Source organism: Chionomys nivalis, chromosome 10 (assembly GCF_950005125.1).
Source record: "Chionomys nivalis chromosome 10, mChiNiv1.1, whole genome shotgun sequence".
Lineage (NCBI taxonomy): Eukaryota > Metazoa > Chordata > Mammalia > Rodentia > Cricetidae > Chionomys > Chionomys nivalis.
This window is the reverse complement of record NC_080095.1, coordinates 83,782,689-83,788,688: the sequence shown is the minus strand read 5'-3', so window position 1 is coordinate 83,788,688 and position 6,000 is coordinate 83,782,689.

The following is a 6,000-nucleotide window of genomic DNA, read 5'->3' as shown; positions in this document are numbered from 1 at the left end:
ATGGATTGCTTTAGATAGGATTCCATATTCACTATATCAATCCTTCCGATCCATGAGAATAAGAAATCTTTCATCTTGTGTCTTCAGTTTCTTTATTTACTGTCTTAAAATTTTTACTATGCAAGTCTTTCACATCATAAGTTAGAGTTATCACAAGATATTTTATTTTTACTGAGGCTGTTGTGAAAGATGTTGTTGTCCTGATTTCTTTTTCCATCTGTCATTAATATATGGGAAGGTTACTGCTTTTTTTTAATACAAATTTTTATTGTGCTACTCCGCTGAAAGTGTTTATCAGCTGTAGAAGTTTCCTGTAGGAAGTCTTATATATAAATTCATAACTGCAAATAAAGATATTATGACTTCTTCTTTCCCTGTCTATATTCTCTATATTCAACAGGTCTGGAGAAAGTAGATTTTTCTGGTTTTAGTGGAAATACTTTGAGTTTCTGTTTAGGTTGATGTTGGCTGTGGACTTGCTGTAAACTTCCTTTATTATGTTGAGGTATGTCCTTTGTATCTCCAGTTTCTCCAGAACTTTTATCAAAAAGGGAGGTTGATTTTGTCAAAGGCTTTTACTGCATCTAATGAGATGATCATCTAATTTTTAGCTTTTTTTTTCTTTTTTTTTCTTTTTTTCTTTCTTTTTTTTTTTTTTTTTTTTTTTTTGGTTTTTCGAGACAGGGTTTCTCTGTGGTTTTGGAGCCTGTCCTGGAACTAGCTCTTGTAGACCAGGCTGGTCTCAAACTCACAGAGATCCGCCTGCCTCTGCCTCCCAAGTGCTGGGATTAAAGGCGTGCGCCACCACCGCCCGGCCTAATTTTTATCTTTTAGTTAGTTTTATGGCAGATTATTGTCAACGTCTAGTGCATTGGGGTCCCTGGGTAAGGGTCTCGCGCAAATCAGAACACAGGGGATGCAGAGTGTGAACAACTACATAATAAGCTTTATTTTGTATGGCTTTTTATACAGACTAAAAAGCCTTACCTCATCTCCAAAACCTCCCTTTATTCATGTACATGATCATGAGAAACTCTTGCCTCACCTTGCAAGAAACAATACCTCAATTAATAACAGTAATGAAAATGAAAAGAAGTACATAGAAACAAGGCAAAATATATACAGAAGCAAAGCACTCCTTTGTAACTGGTAGAGCGTGAAGAACTGAGCTCAGAGGCCACTTCCCTATCCAGGGTACAGATTCTGACAGAACGTTTGAGAAATGGGCAGAGAAAGTTTGCTTTCATCTATGCTTGGTTTGCCAAGCAACTGTTTCCCAACTTTGTCTCATTTGTTCCAGGAGGAGCCTGCACTCTAAGCCAGTTCTGTGTCTCCACAGATTATGTTTATCGATTTATGTAAACTAAGCCGTCCCCCCATCTCTGGCCTGAAGCTTACTTGAACATGGTAGATAATCTTTTTGATGGGTCCTTTGATTTGGTTTTCAAGTATTTTATTGTGAACTATCGAATTTAGAGTCATAGGTCTGTAATTTTTTTCTCTTTGTTGGATTTTTGTGTGGTTTCAGTTTCTTCCTGTCAGCCAGTGACGTAAAGAATGGAGATAGGCTAGAACAGAAATCCACAGTAACGAGCTATGAGGATCCTGGGTCTGCACCGAGAAGTGGAGTATCCAGGGAATGGGAGGTGAATGCAGGGTTTCTGCAGACAGAGTGCTACAGGACTATGAGTAAGTCTGGAGAGACCAGAGCAGAGGGCAAAAAATATAGTGAAAATCTACTGTGTCTCAGTTTCTGTGAGTTTATATGTGCATCAGTCCTACTGTATTTAAGCCTTGTTGTTCTCCAGCTCCTCTAACTTTTGTAATCTTTCTGCCTTCACTTACACAGAGTTCCCTAAGCCCCGAGGGAACATTCCATTTAGGACTGAGTTTTCCAATGTCTGTCACTCTCTGCACATTGTCCATTTGTGGGTCTCTGTTTGTTCCCATCTACTGCAGACCGAAGTTTCTCTGATGATGACTGTGCAAGACACTGACCTATGAGTAAAGAAGAATATCATTAGGAGTCATTTTATCGCTGTGTAACTTAATCATCATAGTAGAATCTTGTTTTCCCTTAGGGTCCCAGGTCTACGTAGTCTCAGGGGATTTGACACCTTCACAGCATGCACATAAAATAGAATATAAACGATCCATTTTCTGATGATTAACAAAAACTCATCTTAGAATGAAAAAGAGATGCCACATGAAAGCTTGGAAAAATCATTCCAATCAATTAAATGGGATCAGGAAGCAAGCAGGGGTCTCTTTCCTAATACCGAGCAAAATAGACTTCAAACTAAAACTAACCAGAGGAGACAAAGAATGCTATTTCATTCTAATTAAGGGAACAATTAACAAAGAAGGCATGATGTATAGCCCTAAGAACATATGTACCAAACATATGGAGCACTCAGTTTCATAAAGGGTCTTCTACTGGATTAAAGACATAGCTTAGGGATGGAGAGATAGCTCACTGGTTAAGAGTGCTGCCTGCTCTTCCAAAGGTCCTGAGTTCAATTCCCAGCAACGACATGGTGGCTAACAACTATCTGTAATGGGGTCTGGTGCCCTCTTCTGGCCTGCAGCCATACACACAGGCAGAATATTGTATACATAATAAATAAAAGACATAGCTTAATGTCAACCCATTAATAATAATTGATTGTAATACCCCCACTTTCTCTAATGCACACAAAGGTCATCTGAATGAAAAATAACAAATAAATGGCATCATATGCAATAAAAGGTAAATTGGACAGCAAAGAAATCTCTAATAAGCATACAAATTAATGGAGATTAAACAATGCATCACTGAATGATGAATAGAAAATAGAAGAAATAAGAAAAGAAAAATATCCTGGAACTAAACAAAAATGAAAATACAGCAAAAACAAAAACAAAAACAAAAAAACCTCTGTTCTATTTAAAAAAAAATCAGAAAAAGCAAAAAAAAAGACTTACTGACACAACCCAAAAACCTGGAAAAATAAGAATAAACCAATCCATAGTACATTAGATAGCAAGAAATAAATATCAAAGCAGATATAGAAAAAGAGAACAATAAAAGAATCAGTGGATCTAAGAGTAGATCCTCGAGATGATAAACAAGAAAATCCACAGAACCTTGGCCCAACTAGTCCAAAGAAAAAGACGATCCAAATTAGCAGAATCAGAAATAAACCAAGACAAAATGGCATAAAAGAAATTCAGAATATACGTGGGAATACTTTAACACCATGCACTCCATTAGTTTGGAAAATCAAAAATAAATGGATATATTTCTACATTCATCCAAACCGGCAAAATTAAATCATAAAAAGCTTAATAACCTAAACAGACCCATAATAAATGAGGAGATTGAAACAACAATAAAAAGCCTTCCAAATAAAAGAGAAAATACCATGTCAAGGTAGATTCATAGCATAATTCTGATAGACTTACATAGAAGATCTATATCCAATTCTACTTAAATTATTATTATTTTATTTTGATTTTTCAGACAAGGTTTCTCTGTGTAATAGCCCTAGCTATCCTTAATAAAATCGTTGCAAACTGAATACAGGCAAATAAAAGAAATATTATCTACCAAGCCCAAGTTGAATTTATCACAGACATTCAGAGAAAGTTCACACATGAAAATCACTGTCAGTGTAATAAGCCACACAAATGGATTTAAAGACAAAAATCACATGGTCATTTCAATAGATGCATAAAATGTTTTTGACAAAATTCAACATGCGTACATGATAAAGGGCTAGAGACAGCAGGACGGAATATACCTCAATATCATAAAAACTAAATATGACATACCCACACTCCACATCCTAAAGGGGGAAAATTCAAAGCAATGCCATTAAGATCAGTAATGAGACAATGCTGTACACATCCACACTCCTCTTCAATACAGTATCTGAAGCACAAAGCTGGAGCAATAAGGCAAGAGAAGGAAAGTAAAGGGGTAGAAATACGAAAAGAAGTAAAACTATCCCTGTTTGCAGATGATATGATATTCCAAAATTCCACCAAAAAGCACCTTCTAGAAATGATCAACAATTTCAGCAAGGTGGCAAAATACAAAATAAACTTATAAAAATTAATAGCTTTTCTATATGCCAACAATTAACTTACTGAGAAAGATATCACAGACACACTCCAATTCACAATAGTCTCAAAGGCAATGAAATATTTATGAATAAACCTAAGTAATAAGATAAAAGGTGTCTGTAATAAAAACTCTGGAGAAAGAGATTGAGAAACACATTGGCTGGGACACTGGAGCATCATATCTCATGCTCAAGGATCAATAGGCCTAGTGCTATTAAAATGACCACCCTACCCAAACCTATTAAGTTCCAATGCCATCTGCATAAAAATTCCCATCTCATTTCCCCAAAGAAACTGAAATTCATATGGAACCACAAAAAAAAAAACCCCGATAACCAAAGTAATTTTTGACAAAAACAAAACAATACAACAGCAAAACCAAAACTGCTGGAGCAATTATCATTCCAGATTACAAAACATATTACAGAGCCAAAGTAATAAAACAGAATGGAACTGGCACAGAAATAGGCATATATATCAATTAAACAAAATAGAAGACCAAATATGAGTAGACACAAACTACAGTCTTCTGATAATTGACAAAGATGCCAGAAACACACACTGGAGAAAGGACAGCACCCTCAACAATTCTGGAAAATCTGAATGTCTACATGTAGAAGAATGAAATAAGACCCATGTCTACCGTCTTGCACAAAAGCTAACTCCAAATGCACCAAAGACCTCAGGGTAAAACCTGAAACACTGAAACTGCTGGAAGACTACAAAGGCAAGACTACAGGATGGAGGTGTAGGAAAGGGCCTTCTAAATAGAGCTCCAATGCCCAGGAATTAACCAACAATGACCAGTGGGATTCTTATAAAACCAAAACGCTTTTGCCCAATCAAAAAAAACGATTGAAGCCGGGCGATGGTGGCGCACGCCTTTAATCCCAGCACTTGGGAGGCAGAGGCATGCGGATCTCTGTGAGTTCGAGACCAGCCTGGTCTACAAGAGCTAGTTCCAGGACAGGATCCAAAACCACAGAGAAACCCTGTCTCGAAAAACCAAAAAAAGAAAAAAAACAAAAAACCAAAAACAAAAAAAAAAAAAACAATTGAGTAAAGAGGAGGCCAGTAGAGTGGGGGAGAATCTTTCCAGCTATTCATTTGATAGAGCGATAACAGCAAGAGAATACAAAAAGAAGAGTCAAACTATTAAAGACCCAGAAGAAGAATTCTCAGACAGAGAAATAAGAATGGTTAATATTCTGGCAAATGTTCATCATCCTTAGCAATTAGGGGAATGCAAATAGAAACAACTTTGAGATTTCATCTCGCCCAAGTCTAAAGGCAAAGATCTCACACATACAGCCTGGCGGTGGTGGCGCACGCCTTTAATCCCAGCACTCGAGAGCAGAGGCAGGCAGATCTCTGTGAGTTCGAGACCAGCCTGGTCTACAAGAGCTACTTCCAGGACAGGCTCCAAAACCACAGAGAAACCCTGTCTCGAAAAACCAAACAACAACAACAACAACAAAAAGATCACACACACACACAAAGGTGGAGAAAATGTGGTGAATGGGAGCCCTCATTCACTCCTGGCGAGTTTGTAAACTGGTGCATTCACTCTAGGAAACAGTTTGGAGAATTCTCAAGAAGCTACAAATAAATGCAGCACACAGCCCAACTATGCCACTGCTTGAAATATGATCAGAGGTTGTGACATCCTACCCCACTGATATTTCCTCTGCCCTGTTTGTTGCTCTTCATAATAATTATGAGATGGAAACAGCCTAAATGTTTTTCATCTGACAAGGGATAATGGAGATGTGGGACATAAACACTATACAATGCTACTCAACTATAAAAAAACAAAATCGTGACATTTGCAGGTAAAGGGATGGACATAGAAAGCATTGTATTCAGTGAGGTAAATCAGATCCCAAAAGACTG